Source organism: Podarcis liolepis, assembly GCF_965112155.1.
Source record: "Podarcis liolepis genome assembly, chromosome: 15".
In the NCBI taxonomy this organism is placed as follows: Eukaryota; Metazoa; Chordata; class Lepidosauria; order Squamata; family Lacertidae; genus Podarcis; species Podarcis liolepis.
Window position 1 is genome coordinate 26656849 of NC_139566.1, and position 17052 is coordinate 26673900.

The window sequence follows — 17052 nt, forward strand, 5'->3', positions numbered from 1 at the left end:
CACAGTTGGCTCCTGGGCCTGAACTTCCTCCACCTGTCAAATTGTCTTTACCCCATATACATTCACTTGACCACTTCGATCTGAGGAACTGGCACTATTCAATGTGCCGCACAGTACTCATTCCACATTTGTAAGAAATCAATTGTTTCCTGCGGCAGCACCTACACTTTGGAACTCCCTGCCTATTGATATCTGGGCAGGCATCTTCACTGTGCTCTTTTTGGCACCTGCTAAAAACATGTTTGCTTAGGCAAGCCTACCCTGATATGTAGAATTCTGACATGTGTTTTAATCTGTTTTTAGTTTATTACTGATTTAAATTATTATTATTATTATTATTATTATTATTATTATTATTATTATTAGCTGTTTTTAACAGTGTTCACAGATAATCTTATTGTCCTGTTCTTTTTGCAATCTGCTTTGAGGGTTTTGGTTTTTTAAAAAAAAAAATTAAGTGGTTACTGCAGTGGCCCCTCTGGTTACAGACACTTCAGGTTACAGACTCCACTAACTCAGAAATAGTACCTCAGGTTAAGAACTTTGATTCGGGATGAGAAGAGAAATTGTGCGGCAGCAGCAGGAGGCCCCATAAGCTAAAGTGGTACCTCAGGTTAAGAACAGTTTCAGATTAAGAATGGACCTCCAGAACGAATTAAGTTCTTAACCCGAGGTACCACTGTATATTGTATGATCTATAAACTGATCTATTAATAAACCTTGAAATAGCAGACAGACAGACAGACAGAACCAAGAGCCAGGCTTAAAACCAAAGTGCTGCATTTAAAATTTTACATCGCAGGCAATTTGCACAGTTTAGGGGAACCTAACCAGGAGCAGGAGAGAGGGAGAGAGAGAGGGAGGGAGGGAAAGAAGCCTTTTGTGGCTTAGCTCAGAGAACTTGAAAGGGAGGCCGACAAGCCGATGAAATAATGAACTTTATTTGATTTGATTTTCACATTTTGGACCTGGAAGGGAAAAAAAGAAAAAGCCCAGCGAGACAATGCGGACTTAGAATCAAAGCCAGCTGACCTTCGCTTGATGACCCTGCAGGGGGAAAAATGAGCTCAAAATATAAGATGGAGAGAAAGCAGAACCGTCTCCTGGCTTATTGTATTCGTTTCATATTTCCCAGGGGCATCAGCTGAAGCTGTTAACAAGTGGCTCACAAATGAATCCATTCCCCTTTCATCTTTTTTTTTTTTTTGGTCTCTTTGCCTCTCCCTCCAACCTCAGCGTTAATATAGATTTCCCTGCTGCTAGATCCCCTGCTAGCTCCTCTCTGAGTCAGCCTTTCTGCAAGGACTGTGTCATTTATTTCCTCATTTCCTAGCACTTCTCTCTCTTTTTTCCCCTTGCTCTTCCACCACGGCTCCCAGGAGCACTACATTTCCTGAATCTGCACACTCATTTCTGAAACACTCTGCTTTCCTTTCCCTTAGCTTAAACTGAATCTCCCCACCAGTTTGTTGGGGGCTCCTTCCTAAAGAGATGAGAATCTGTCCATCGGGGGAAATGGAGCCAGATTCCTGCTAGGCCTTTTCTATTCATCCCCTCCTTGACTCTTGGCTTCCCCCTGTTGGGAGCATAAGACTCAGGACACAGACTGCATTTGCAGGCCACCACCGGTGCCAAGGCAATTCTCGGAAGGACACGGCAATAAAGAGGAAGAAAGGAAAATATCTCATTTGCTCCAGAGTTCCTTCGAAGCCGGGCTCCTGCGCACCTCATTTGGCAAGGTGAGAATCTCCCAAATCCTCATCTGGTCTTTGCTAGCAGCAAAGAATAAAAGTGTGGGGCTTTGCTTTAATAGAGTTTTGTGTTTATGGGATGAGATCAGCCAGGAGCTGTGCCCGGGAATAAATAAGTCCCCAAGACACAAAAGTCAGCAGCGAGGAAGAAAAATCTGCTCTGGGTGGGGAAGGAATGAGGGAGAGGCGATTCTGTGATAACCTGAAAGTTATCTGCTGAGAAGGAGGCCAACTGTGCTTAAGGGGTTCCAGAACCTACATAGGTTTTCAGGGAATAAATGCACAGAGCAATCATTGCAGTGGATTTTCAGAGACGTAAAATGGAGCCATCTCCCATTATTGATGCTAAAACAGGGGTGAAGATTCAGAGGCCTGAGGGCCCTTGAGAAGCTTCCCAGGCTATCCCTTCTCATCAGCCAACCATCCCTCCCCTTTACCCTCTCCTTGAGTGTTTAGTGCTGGCTAGAAAGTGCTTGCCTGGTTGGAGGAGAGAGAGGGGAGAGGGGTTTGTGAGTGTAAAATTGTACAAAAGTAAAATCTATATCCAATACTCTACCCCAGAGGTTTCCAAATGTCAGGGACTGGGCAGAGGAGGAATGGTGGAGACCGCCTCCCCAGCCTGACCCTTCCAGAAAAGAAGGAGACAGTTCAGAATTACAACGGGGTTGAGGGAGGTCACAGCTCAGAGGCAGTTGAGGGGGAAAGCTGGGAAATAATGGGAGAGGAGGAGGAAGAAGAAGCACCAGAGGGGTGTCAGCTGACGGACACAGTGTCTTTAGAAAGCATTCCAGACCCCCCTTCTCTCAGAACTCGGCGAGCCTTGAAAGTAGTAGAGCAAAGGGCTCAGAAGCAAAGGGCCCTCAGTGCCATCCGTAGGGGACAAGGTGACGAATGAGGAAGTGAGAGAAAAGGGAGCGGAGAGTCACTCAGGACAAAGCCATTATTCCAAGAAGCTGCATTCTCAAGCCTTTCTCTGTGAATATTGAATAAAAAGCATATGGTAAGGACTTTTCCTTGTCATATCCGTTCCTGGCAACCTGCCGTGGGGGTTGGTTCCTCTGCCACCTGACACCAAACTTATTTGATGTACTCCCCCTTTTCGGGGGGGACACCACTAAGCACCACCCCCACCCCCAGAAATCTACCTTCTTTAAGCGAACAAACCAAAAGATGCAGTGACAAATTTGCATTCTTTTATGTACCTATATTTCTACCTACATCCTGCAACATGGTAAAGAAAATGTGGTTGTAAATATGACACCTTGGAGCTTGAAATTGTAAAATTATTTATTGAAGTAAACCACAGTCACATTCACATTACACACAGGGTTTGCCCAAGCACAGGAAAACAACCTCGCCTCCAGCATGACTGACAGATCCCAGGAAGACATTGTCGCTGTCCCGCAATGGCACCCAACCTGCTGGTAAGCGTCATTACACAACAGATGAAACATGTATGAATGGTTTTTCAAATTTTTCTCCTCTTCTTTCTTTATGCTTCCACTGCCCCCTTATTTTTATTCAATGCCCCTCAATTGCACCTGAGGCTACCACTGCCCTCCTGGATCGTTCCAGCACCTCCCGGGGGGTGGTATTGCTCACTTTGGGAAACACCACTCTACCCACTCTTTTCCAATTATGGAATGTGGCCCCTGGAATGTTGCTCAGAAGGGAAGGCAGCTACTATACTGAGTTCAAGACATACCATACTCCACTCGACCCTCCTTGGATAATGAGCCCAAAGCAGCAGAGGTTATAAATTCAAGGCTTATTTAAGCACCACAGACAGCTCTTTCCAGAGGGCAGAGCCTACAGCACAACAGGTCTTACCTGATCAGACATCTCCAGCTCTCTACTACAGCAGCATCTTCCCTGTGTTGTCTAAGAAGGAACCAGCCAGCCCTGATTGAATGGGGAGCTCTCCAAGGTGCTGATCTGATTTCCTGAAACTATGAGTCTGGGGTGGGAAACCTGTGGTCCTCCAGATGTTACTGTACTACAACTCCTCTGATCATTGGCTGCACTGACTAGGCTGGAGTCCACCAACATCTGGACAACCACAGGTTCAAGCTATAGTGTGGTGATACCTGACTTGGAATTACCTAGTGACCCCTTCTAGCTTCCAGCTGCCCCTAAGGAAAGTGCTGGGCACTTTGTGAAATATTTTTTAACTCTGTCCTTTTTTTGGTGTCTATATTTATGCTGCATGGGGGAGGTTTTTGTGGGGTCCCTGAAGCAGCTCAAAGCAGTATGGAACAAAATCAATAAAAAGTTTGAAAACAAATGATTTACTTTAAAAAGATAAAAGGCAGGTACCATAAGAGCAAAAGAGAGAAGAGCCTGCTCCATCTGGCCAATGGCCCATCTAACCCAGCTTCCTGCTGTCACAGTGACCACCCAAATCACTCAGACCTTCAAGCAGGAACCAAGCCGAAGACCCCTCTCCCCTCCTGCAGTTTCCAGCAACTGGTATTTAGAAGCATTACTGTCTTCGACCGTGGAGGCAAAGCATAGCCACTCTGGCTAGTAGCCATCAATAGCCCTCTCTTCCATGAATTTGATTATTCCTTATTTGAAAGCCATCTGTGTGGGTGGCTATCTCTGCCTCCTGTGGGAGGAAGTTGCCTACCATGGACTACAATGGTACCTCAGGTTACAGGCGCTTCAGGTTACAGACTCCACTAACCCAGAAATAGTACCTCGGGTTAAGAACTTTGCTTCAGGATAAGAACAGAAATCGTGCGTCGGCAGTGGGAGGCCCCATTAGCTAAAGTGGTAACTCAGGTTAAAAACAGTTTCAGGTTAAGAACGGACCTCTGGAACAAATTAAGTTCTTAACCTGAGGTACCACTGTTGCGTACTTCCTTTTATCTTGCCCTAATCTTCCTGCATTCAGCGCCATTGGATGACCACGAACTCGAGTGTCACCAGAGAGGGACACAAACATTTATCAATCCTCAGGCATCGGGTAGGGTAGCTACATCAGAAGCAAGTAGCCAGGGATCCCCTCTGAAGCTCTGGAAGGGGGTCGGATGCAACTACAGTGGTACCTTGGGTTACATACGCTTCAGGTTACAGACTCCGCTAACCCAGAAATATTACCTCAGGTTAAGAAGTTTGCTTCAGGATGAGAACAGAAATCATGCAGCGGCGGTGCAGTGGCAGCAGGAGGCCCCATTAGCTAAAGTGGTGCTTCAGGTTAAGAACAGTTTCAGGTTAAGAACAGACCTCCGGAATGAATTAAGTGCTTAACCCAAGGTACCACTGTATCTGGGAATTTCCGTCAAATCCGCCTCCCCATCATTTTATTCCTCTCCTTAAGGAGGAACCTTCATCAAGTCAGCCCTGGTGCCAAGGGAGGCATAAATAGGATCGCTATCTCCCCCTCATTCATGGAATCCCTGCCTGTTAACAAGTGCTGTGTAATGAAGGGCAAGCAATGGTGACCTCTTGGAGACTAAATGAGGCCCACTTAGCATCCGCATCACTCCCTGGACGTCCATTCGGATTCTCTATTACCGAACTGACTAGGCCTGACACAGGCTCCTCCATTCCACTTCCTATCCAGAGATCGCATGAGTAGCTTAAGAGCTGAGTTTACCCTCGGAAAGAGTGTTTGCTTATTATCAACAAAGCGCAGCGCTCGAGGTTGCAAATCCCATTTGGGCCACGGGGGCCATAACAAGGCCCAGTTTAAAAGCGGGCCTTTAAGCAGTTTAAAAGCGAGAGAAAACGTAGCTGTGCAAAGCTGATTGAGACTGGCGTCCCGTTTAAAGTGGATCGCCAGCCAATCCCAACATCAGCCAAGGGGTTCCTGGCCTGGTGGCAGACCGGGCCTGGTCAGCAGCCAATTCAGTTTAAATGTGGCAGCGGCCACAGGGAGCCTGAACACAAATAAGGCTTTTAGAGAAATGCTCAGAAGTGCCATTGTTAAATCAAGCCTTCTACAAATGCAGAGGCATAATCAAGCTGGCCATGTTCTCTTCATGCGATGGTGAGGAACCTCCAGCCCAGGGGCCAAATGCAGCCCCCAGGCCTCTCAATCTGGCCCTTGTGATTTCCCCCAGGCCATGCCCCCCACCAGCCCTCCATTCCCAGACCCTCCAAGTGTACCTATTTTCCAGGGACAGTCCTGGATTTACAGAAGCCATCCCAGTTTCTGACATGATCCTGGAGTGTCCTGCTTTCCCTTAGGATGTCCCTGTTTTCACTGGAGAGAGCTTGGAGGATATGTTGCACCTTACTCTCCCCCTTTTTTTGCCTTAAATGTTTTTGCCCCTCTGAAAGTCACCAATCTAGATGGCTTTAAAAGAGGATCTGACAAATGCATGAAGGACTATAGATGGCTCATAGCCATGGTGGTCACTCTCTGCCTCCACAGTTGGAGGCAACATTGCCCTGGGGTACCAGCTGCTGAAAACCACAGGAGAGGGCTCTTGTGCTCAAATCCTGCTTGCATGTTTCCCACAGGTAGTGGGCATCTGATTGGCCACGGTGAGAACAGGATGCTGGACTAGAGGGTCTCCCTTTGGCCTGATTTAGCAGACTCCTATTGTGTTCTTAGGTGCTGCTGTTCTCCTATTGTGTGTGTCAGGCTTTGGGGAACCCAATCCCTCCCACAGTGGCAGCCAAGGAGCAGACAAACAAGAAGAGCTCTTACCGAGTCTTTTATTCAGTATTCACACAGAGAGAGAACATAGAAATGCCGTCTCTCTTAGATAAATGGCGTTGCTCTGTGTAAAGTCCCACCCCCTCCATCTCTCCTATTATACGTCATCCCTGCATCAGCTGATCTGTGTTTTCTGCCTCTGAGCTTTCTGTTCTACTACTCTCAATGCATGTTGGGTCCTGGGAAAGGGGGGTGGGTCAGGAATGCTTCCTAAAGATGCTGAGTCTGTCAGCTGTCTCTCCTCCTGTGTTTCTTCTTCCTGCTGTCCCTCTCCCAATATTTCCCAGCTTCTGCCCTCTGCAGCTTCTGAACTATGACCTTCTGCAAACCACTTTTGTAAATCTATACTGTCCTCTTCTCGAGAGGGTTCGGGAAAAGGGGGGGCGGTCCACACCATTCGTCCTAAGTCCAGTCCCTGACATTGTGTTATTATGTTCTCACCTGTAGTCTGAGGTGGTGTGCCTCTGAATTCCTGCTGCTGGGAATCAGAAGCAGGGAGAATGCTGCTGCTAAACTCAAGCCCTGTTTGTGGGCCTCCTGTTGTGGCATCTGAATGGCCACTGGGAGAACATGAGTCTGGATCAGATCAGCTTTTGGCTTGATCCAACCACTGACCTCTTCTTCTTTTTAAAATTGTTTTTTATTGAAGGTTTTCTTGGGTTACAAAAATACACGCATCATCTCTATTTTCAGATCATAAAGTCCTTTCTACAGATCAGTTATATTCAATGTAAGACTTTAAGGTTGTATACAGTATAGGGTTGGGGGAGAAGAGAGTAGGGGGGTAGTAAACTTTCATTCTTTTCATTCTTTCATAGTGTATGTGCGAGGTTTTTGTGTCAGCGTCATGTGGGTCAGTTCTCTTTCTACTCATTTATTAGCTTTCATTGGCAGTGAGAGAGGTTGAGGGGGTCCAGGGCCTGGGTGGCTGCCTTCAGCTGACTGCACTGAGCTTTGTTTATGTGTGTGAGGGGTTATCGGGTCAAGATAGCCATATTTATTCGTATGCCATCGGTGGGTTCTCGTTGTTGTCTTGTGGGGCTGTATGTATAATAAAGAGGAGCCACACTGGGGTGAAGGCATCCTCTTTTATTTGTCCCTATCTTAGTTTCTGTTTATTGCTTAGCTTTTCTAGTCAGGACATTTCCCATACAATTTGGTACCAGTGGTCCATGTTCACGCCTGACAGGTCTTCCCAGTGTCTGGCTATGATGCTACCACTGGGCTCTTCTCATGTTCTGAACCTACTGTGTTTTTTGCCCCATAAGAGACACACTTTTTTCTTCCTAAAAAGTAAGGGGAAATGTCTGTGTGTCTTATGGAGCAAATGTGTGGTCCCTGGAGCCGAATTGCCCGGGGCAAAAAGCTGATCATGCTTTTTTTAAAAAAAAATAAATAAGAGGTTGTTTGCTGATTGGGGAGAGAGATAAGGGATGCTAGAGATAAAGGAGGCTGCCTGGGAGTGGGGAGTTAAACTTACAAAGCGGGGAAACAGGAAGACTAAAGCAATAAAGAGAGAAATTAGAAGAAAAGGAGGAGCAAAAAACTGCTCCAGCTAAGGAAAAGACACTAAGGCAAACAAGAGGGAAGGGAGTGTTGAAAGGAAACGGCTGATCGGTGGGATCGAAAGAGAGATAAGGGATGCTAGCGGAGGCTGCCTGGGAGGGGGGAGGTAAAAGCCCATGGATCCTCAGGATTTTTACATTGGGTCACCCCAAATTCACCATCAGATCACATAGCATGTCCATGGCTACAGCCTGCACCAAAAAAAATCACGCGCCCACTGTTGCGTGGGGCCACAATGGTGCAAAAATGCCTGGTGCTGAAAGGGGTTTCAGACTTGCCTCTTTTCATTCCTTCCTCTGCCCCATGGCAAAAATCTCTCACACTGTTCCTTGTTCTTTCCAGATGTTCTTATTTCAAAGCATCCAGGAATCCCAATGCTCCAGATTGTGAAATCTAGGAGTGCCTAATTTCTTTGAGATGACTGACATAGATGGGGGGGGGCAGGAATGGTGGTGGATGCCTCTCCTTCCAGATATGCAAACACCTGGATGGGCTCCCTGCCCATTTCCAAGGAGCCTGCCTGATGGTTTCCTCTTTTCTTTGCTTTCTATCCATGAAACCAGCTGGCACCTTGTTTTTCCTGTTAATGAGCCTGCACTGGAGGAGGGGGAAAGGGACTTGATCCCTACCAGGTTTTCAAGTCCTCCCCCCACACACCTCCATTTCTCAAGTAGAGCTGAACTCCTTCTTTGTCCTTGCCTCAGCTTCTAAATCTGGAAATGACTGAAGCTGCAAAGCACTCCCGAAATAAATCTTGTCAAAATCCGAGCTCCGACACCCTCTCCCCACTGCTACCCCACACCAGAGGGTGAGATTTCTCACACCCAAACCAAGACTCAGTGTATTAAAAGACAGGTGAGGGTATTCGAGGCTGCCTCAAAACCCCATCCTTTGGTCCACGAGCCCTAGATTTGTTTGGGAGCTGACTCCAGTGACTCATGGAGACATACATCATCTGCAAAAGGGAGCAGGTGGCGCTGTGGTCTAAACCACTGAGCCTCTTGGGCTTGCTGATTGGAAGGTTGGCGGTTCAAATCCCCGCAACAGGGTGAGCTCCCATTGCTCTGTCCCAGCTTCTGCCAACTGAGCAGTTCAAAAGCATACCAGTGCAAGTAGATAAATAGGTACCACTGCAGCGGGAAAGTAAATGGCGTTTCCATGCACTCTGGTTTCTGTCATGGTGTTCCGTTTTGCCAGAAGTGGGTTAGTCATGCAGGCCACATGACCTGGAAATCTGTCTGTGAACAAACACTGGCTCCCTCGGTCTGAAAGCAAGATGAGCGCCACACCCCATAGTAGCCTTTGACAGGACTTAACCATCCAGGGGTCCTTTACCTTTGCCTTACATATGCTACATCCTGTGTATCAGGAGGGTAGAGAACCCTTTTCTGCCTGAGGGCTATATCCCCTTGGGTTGGGGGCACATAGCTGCAGTGGTGGGCAGGGCCAGTGGCAAAGTGCTCAGAGCAAGTAATGTGAATTGTACCTTTCTATAATAAGCCAGTTTCTACACACACTCTCATACACATCCGTCTCTGTCCTCCATCCAGACAAGCAAGAGGCAGGAACAGAGTTTAAGGGTGCATTCCACCCAGGCAAAAAAACATTCAAGGAAGGTGTGAATCAGGACCAGCGATGGGTGTGGGCCAGGGAGAGAGGGTCTGGCCTTGCAAAATTTCTGCAGTCCAGATAGAGAATCCTGGAGGGCCACATTTGACTCCAGGTCTGAGATCCCGTACTCTTGCTGTATGTCCGCTTAGGTGTGGTGTTCTGCAGACCAGTGTCCCCTTGCCCGTATTAGAATTCCTGATCCATGATTGCAGTCATGGGATTTTTGTCTATCACATGACGGTATATGTTTTGACTCCACAGAGTGGGAAGTGACAGAGACAGGGTGTTTGTGTTACGGTGTTCCGTGAAGTGGGACTATTGTCTTTTGTTCTTTTTCTCTTTGCTGTCTGATGCTAGAGAGAAAGGGAGCCATGTTGCAGTGCTCTGTGTGTGTTTATATATAAATAAAGTAGATTAGCCAAAATGCTGAGTTGCTGAGGTCTGTTACACAACTGTGCAAACTCTGCAGATCCCTAAGCGTGCCAGTGTCGGTTGGCATCGGTAGCTGTGATGTTCGGGCTGAAGAAAGCTTATGAAGCTCCCAAACGATCGACCTGAAAGGAGGGAACATGCCAGTTGGCTGAACTCCTGACAGCCCGGCCCCGGTGCAACCCAACAGTGGATGGCTGCTTGCAAGAGTTTCTGGTTGTCAGGGAGCCAAACAGTCCTCTTCGCTGTCCTCATAGCAATCATCACAGCTTTTGGCGGTTTAGGCAGTGGGTAAGCCTTAGTTTTCCTTGGAGGGCAGGTTGTAGCCTCTGCCTGCCCCTCAAAAGGTAACGGGTATCCCATTAAGGGATCCAGGAGGAGATGTTTCTGTCCGGATGCCCAGGCAGGGGCTAAGGCCATAGCACTTCTCAAGGTGCCAATCCTGCAGAGCCGTTAAGTCATAGGACCTCCTCACTTCAGGGTTGACCAGAAAAGAAATGCTTCCAGCCATCAGGGTGAATATCGATGGTTATACCCAATGCTCATGCCAAACCTCTAACATCTGTAATAAATAAAGTTGTGGCCTTATTTGATCCAAAGTATTTTGTCCTGTCTGTTTCTTCCCCATAAAGGCAGGGCAGCAGGATGCAATGCCTGGGCATGCAAATGCTTAGCTGCAGGCATCTTCTCCCCAGCCCTGCCTATGCTGAAAATAAAGTCTCAACTACCTCATTAGGGAGGAGTGTCAAATGAATTGTCATCATTACTTGTAGAGCACCTACGATCTAACTGCTGTCCCTGTTATAAAGCAGGAGTAGTCTGAGGATAAATGCCAGGTGTTTTGGATTGCAACTCCCATCGGCCCCAGCCAGCATGGTCCATGATCATAGCTGATGGGAGTTGTAGTCCAAAATATCTGGAAAGTACAAGGTTAGCTACTACTCCTGCCTCTGCTCATGTTGCTTGCCAATCTTACAAAGTGAAGTGTGAAGACTCCCCTCCCCTTACAATTAATATTATATAGTAAGCTAAGGCAGTCCTCATGGGACGCAGGTGGCGCTGTGGTCTAAACCACAGAGCCTAGGGCTTGCCGATCAGAAGGTCGGTGGTTTGAATCCTCACGACGGGGTGAGCTCTCGTTGTTTGGTCCCAGCTCCTGCCCACCTAGCAGTTCGAAAGCACATCAAGTGCAAGTAGATAAATAGGTAGCACTCCGGCGGGAAGGTAAATGGCATTTCCGTGTGCTGCTCTGGTTCGCCAGAAGCAGCTTAGTCATGCTGGTCACATGACCCGGAAAAACTATTTGCGGACAAACGTTGGCTCCCTCGGCCTGTAAAGCGAGATGAACGCACAACCCCAGAGTCATCCGTGACTGGACCTAATGGTCAGGGGTACTTTTACCTTTTAAGGCAGTCCTCAGCTCACAATCTAATAGACATGATACAAAAGCGTAAAGGCCAACTGAGGGGGTTAAGTTGCTCTCCCCCTTGACATGATGATCTTCTTAGGATACAGGGAGTGCAGCCTCCCAGCAACCTTAAGTTGCCTGCTTCTCTCTTAGCCTGACCTAGGTATGCTGGAGATTGAACCGGGGCAGACTCCCTTCTCAATATAAGCAGCCACCTTATGCCAAGTCAGCCCACTGGTCCATTGAGCTCAGTGTGGCCTACACTGACTGGCAGCACTTTCTGGTGTTTCAGGCAGGAGACTCTCCCTCCCCCATCACACCTGGAGATGCTGGGAATGTTGTGCACGGCAGATGTTATGGTCCATTATTTTGACTGGCAGTCTCCGGAGAGAATCCTTTTGAACAGAAACAGAGAGCGCGAGAAGTCTCTAGAGGAAAAATGACTGGCAGCATCTCTCCAGGGTTTTGCAGAAAGGAGACATTCCCAGACCCACCTAGGATTGAAGCTGGGATTTTCTCTACCAAAAGTCCATCCATTTTGTACACTACCTGTGAGGGCTTAGAGCAGTCTAGTGGCATGTATAGGTATGCATATATAGTTGGCCACAGTTTGTAAAGTTAAAAAGGTAATGAAAACAAATTTAAGAAAGAAACCACAAAAAAATGGATCCTATGAAACAGCAATGCTGAAGCTCAATGATGAACCGGATATGCGGTGATTTGGGGGTACCAAGGAGGAGGATGGCTGCTTTTTCACCTGGGCTTTGATCAGCATCTAAGCTGAGTCACAGTATGGAGGGGAGGGGGAGGAAGGAAGGAGGGCGTCTTTCCCCTGAAAGGGCAGTGACAAAAGAGATCCTGGGAAGGCTTCATCGATACTATTCTCCTTTGAGCTTTTTATTATTTTGCTCAAAAGGCCCTTTCTTCTGAGTACAGAGAGAAAGCCCTTGTGGCAGTGGGGAGAAAGTACGGGAGGGGCAGTAGAGAGAGAGAAAGGAAGAAGGAAATGGAAAACGTCCAGGCCCATCCTCCACATTAGCGAAAAGTCCAAAAGGGATGGATGCCAGTACTAAAGATAACAGCATCCTCATTCTCGGTATGTGACCCCTGGAGTGAAACTGGGCAGCCTCTAATGGCTGGCACCACACTAGAGTTCTGTGACCTTGAAAGGAAGCATTTAACCAGGGCTCACAATCTAATGGGCACCTCTCTGGCCTTAATTGCTTAATTAATACTCTGGGCACAGGCGTTTGGAAGCCGGCAGGTGTGGTGGGGGGAGTCACGCTGCCCGAGCGATGCTCCCGCGCATTAGCATTCAACTTGGCTCTCCGCGGCGAGGGAAGAGCGAAGAGGGGTGCCAAAGGAATGCAATTAGTGGGACGTTCGGCCAAATGTTGCTTTTGCATGGAAGCACCCAACGCCGTCCCGAAAGCGGGGTGCAGCCAAGCGTGCCGGCCTGGCACAGGCCCCGGGCTGGCAAGGTGTCCATGCCAGCCATTGTGGACGGAGCAACAAGATACTCCGGCTGAGTGCGACACCACCACCTCTCCCCTCATCCCCTTCTGGACCCATTTGCTGCTGCTGTACAGCTTCACTGCTGCCTGGAGGTGCTCTTGATGGATGGATAGAGGTTGGGGAGGAGAGGACACCTGCCCCCTTGCCCTCCTCATCTCTGGATCACCTCCCAGTTGGGTCCGTTGAGCCCCGGAATGGGTACCAGCATGGAGTTGTTTGCTTGGAGAGCAAAGAGGAAGCCATCAATCCTAACTACCAGGCTAAGGAAGGACATGCCATTGGCTCGCAATGAAATTGGCCCAGCCACGGCAGCGGGAAGCTGTGTTTGCAAGCCTTGGAAACAAGGGTGGCTGCTAGCCATGATGACTAGGCTCTGCCTCCATGTTTGTCAGAGGCAGGAATGCTTCTGAATTCCAGTGGATGGGAATTGCAGGTGGGCAAGAGTGCTGTTGAGCTCAGGTTCTGCTTGCTGGTTTCCAATTGGGGCATCTGGTTGGCCACTGTGAGAACAGGACGCTGGACTAGATGGACCATTGGCTGGATCCAGCAGGTTCTTGTTACACTGTAATGGGAGAACATCTGCCAGTATTTCCTTTTAAAAAAATGTTTATTTGGTTTTTCAAATTAAAATTTTACAGCGATATATCAAACATAAAAACAAGATTCCAAGGAATCTCCTGGACTTCCCTCCTCACCTTTGTGGGTCCTATTATTAATCATTTCCTCCCACATCTTTTATGGTAATCCAAATCCTTTACATCTCCATTGTGTCCAGAATTCAGCCTTAAACTACAGGTGATATTCCAATCCTACTAACGATTGTAACTGTTTACAATGGTCTTGAAGATAAGTTATAAATTTTCCCCATCTGCCAATTTTTCCAGGTAGGGCTGAGAGAGGATCCTGATCTGAAATCCAAGAAAACCACTGCTAGTAGTAAACAATATAGAACTGGATGGACCAGTGATCTGATGAATACCAGTTGCAAAAAGCCACAGGTGGGGAGTTCTTCTGCTTGGGTCCTGATTACAGGTTTCCCACAGACATCAGGTTGGTCACTGTGAGAACAGGACTCATCTTCCTTCTTACGAGGACAGGGTGCACTGCCTGAAGCCTTCGGATTTTTGCAAGTCCAAACTGGGGAGACTCTTAAGGATCGTATCTTGCAAAGGTACAAATCAAGCTACCATTGATCCATCTAGATGGGGATTGTCTAAACCAGGTATGGGGAAGCTTTAGACAAATTCATGGAGGAGAAGGCTATCAATTGCTACTAGTCATGAACTCTGTGTGCCACCTCCACTGTCAGAGGCAGTGATGCTTCTGAATACCAGTTGCTGGAAGCCACAGGAGGGGAGGGTGCTGTTCTGCTTGGGTCCTACTTGAGGGTTTGCACAGGCATCTGGTTGGCCACCATGAGATCAGGATGCTGGACTAGATGGGCCTCCTTTGCCCTGACCCAGTAGGCTCTACGTGTGTGTGTGTGTGTTTACCCTCTAGATGTTGCTGAACTCCAACTCCCATCAGCCCAAGCAAGTGTAGCCAATGACCAGGGATGGTGCAAGCTGTAGGTCACCAACATCTGGAGAACCAAAGGTTCCACACAACTGATCTATGCTGGCTGACAGTGGCTCTGCAAGGTTTCAGGCAGGGGACCTCCCCTGTCAGCCCTCCCTGGATTGAACCTGGGACCTTCTACATGCAAATAGATCCCAGACCACGGAGACCCTGAACATAGGAATTTGGAAGATACTCCAAAGCTATTTCAGATGAGGTAATGTCACTGTATAACTTCAAATAATAGACTCTCAGCCTTCAGAATAGCTTTCTGCAGTTATCCAGCAGCACATGAGGCAGTAGAGTGTAGTTGTTAGAGTGTCGGTCTAGGACCTGGGAGACCAGCATTCAAATCCCCAGTCAGCTGTGAAGCTTACTGGGTGGGCCGGTCACTGCCTCTCAGCCTAACCTACCTCACAGGGTTGTTGTGGGGTTGAAATGAGGAGGAGGAGAAGCACATACACCACCTGGAACTCCTTGGAGAGAAAATTGGGATAGAAATGCAATAAATAAATATTATTTGTGATGCCATTCCAATCACTGAGCTATTCAATCCTGGGTGGGACCAGCGGCGTAGTGTGAGTTGTCAGCACCCGGGGCAACGCAATTAATTTGCGCCCCCTAACCCGGGGCAAGGCAAGTAATTTGCGCCCCCCCCAACCCCTAACCTGCGAGTTGCCGCGCAAACAACGCTGCTTGCCCGGAGGAGGATGGAGGCAGAAGCAGCCGCCGCCTGTGGCTGGGCCGAGGGGATGGCGGCGGCGGCAGGGTGCAGAGGCTGCCCGTGCCCGGCCAGGCGTCGGTGGCGGCGTCGGCACTGCTGCAGCGGCTGCTCCTCCTGCGAGCAGTGAGCGGAGCGCAGCCACAGCGACGGCGGGGGGCGCGCGCGCTAGGGCGCAAGGCTGGCGGTGGCGGCGGGGAGTCCGGCGGAGGAAGGAACTTGTCCCTTCCCTCTGGACTCGCGCCCCCCCAGATGTTGCTCCCGGTGCGGTCGGCACCCCTGGCACCCCCCACGCTACGCCACTGGGTGGGACTAACTGTATTTATTAAAAGGGGAAAATATGGCTGGATATTTGTCCAATCTTTTTTAGGGATTTCCCAACCCAGCCAAAATGTCCAGTTTTCCCACCCTCAGAAAAGGAACTAGTTCTTAATCAATGCAACCCAAGTCCAAGTATTCCTCCCACATGCATTCTGGGAGATATGCAGATAACTCAGGTAGCTTTTGTGGCCCCATTAGCTGATTGCAAAGAAGGAAGAGAGGGGGAGAATAGGTCAATCCATGCCCAAATGAAGCTCTCGGCAGGCATCGCCTTGCAGCAGCCAAGTTGCTGTCTGTCTCCTTTTGAAATGTCTAGGAGCGATTTTGGCTCTCGCTAAGTAAACTGGGTCTTGTTCCCACTCCTGGCAGAGAAGCAGCAGCTGCAGCTGCTGTTGAGGAAGGAAACTGCTTCAGACAATGAATAATGGGCTCTGTTTTTCTGGAAAACCTGAAAGTGGAGACTGCCAATCTCAGCAACAGTCTTCCGGAGAAAGGGGAACCCAGGGCTATTTTTTCCACCCTTGTTTCAAAGTGCCTGAAACAGAGTTGCTCTGCATAGTGATACCTTTCTAAGGTTTCTTAAAAGGTGCAGCTTAGAGAGGTGGTCAAGACTAGCTGGAAGGAAGCAGCGGAAGCTACCATGTGCTCAATCAGTGGTCCATCTAGCTCAGTGCTGTCTACACTGACTGGCAGCAGCTTGCCAGTGTTTCAGGCAGGACTCTTCCAGCCCTACTTAGAGATGCCAGGGGTTGAATCTGGGAGCTAAGATTCTAGAACTCATGGTTCTAAATAGATGATTTAAATGAGGAGCTACTTTATACCACGTCTGACTGTTGGACAATTTAGCTGAGTATTGTCCACAATGACTGGCAGCAGCTCTCCAGGGTTTGAGGCAGGGGTTTCTACCTGGAGAAACTTGGACACAGTTGTCCAAGTGGGGTCTGACCAAGGCAGAAGAGGTTCTATGACTTCGACTTCCCTTGATCTAGGATACCTCTGTTGATGCAGCCTAGAATAGCATTAGTCGTTTTTGTTTGTTTGTTTGTTTGTTTGTTTGTTTGTTTGTTTGTTTTTGCTGCTAAGTCATGTTAAGCCTGTGGTCTGCTAAGACCCCCTAGATCCTTTTCACAGGCCCTGATGTCAAGCCAAGTGTCCCCCACCCTATATTTGTGCATCTGATTACTCCTGCCTATTCCAAGTAATCCCTAGTTCATTAAAACCTACACTTCCTTTGTCCCTTCAACTAGGCTGCCCAACTTTCTCAGTGGCAGCCCCTAAATGGTAAGAACCCCTCCCCACAGAAGTGTGTCTGACATCATCACTGCATGGCTTTCATCACATTTATTTGTCTATTGCATTATGTCCCACCTGTTCTCCAAGGAGCTCAACAGTGGTGCACAGTGAAATTTTTGTAGGGGAACAGGGCCAGAGGACATCACACATGTGGCATCCTGACATCACACTCATGAACATTGTGCCTCCCTCACTAAGCTGGGCATTGTGG

The 17052-nt window shown here is 48.4% G+C and overlaps 1 long non-coding RNA gene across 2 annotated transcripts in view; it reads left to right on the top strand.

Annotated features, from left to right (window-relative positions):
- The first annotated feature begins 940 nt into the window (after positions 1-940).
- LOC310695030 overlaps positions 941-17052 on the top strand; it is a 112466-nt gene continuing 96354 nt past the window's right edge. The window contains exons 1-3 of one of the 2 annotated variants that reach the window (XR_014519875.1): positions 947-1739; positions 3079-3175; positions 11727-11788. This is a non-coding gene — a long non-coding RNA (uncharacterized lncRNA). Of the gene's footprint in view, positions 1740-3078; positions 3176-11726; positions 11789-17052 lie in introns of those variants that run through there. The other variant, XR_014519874.1, reaches the window with a different exon arrangement.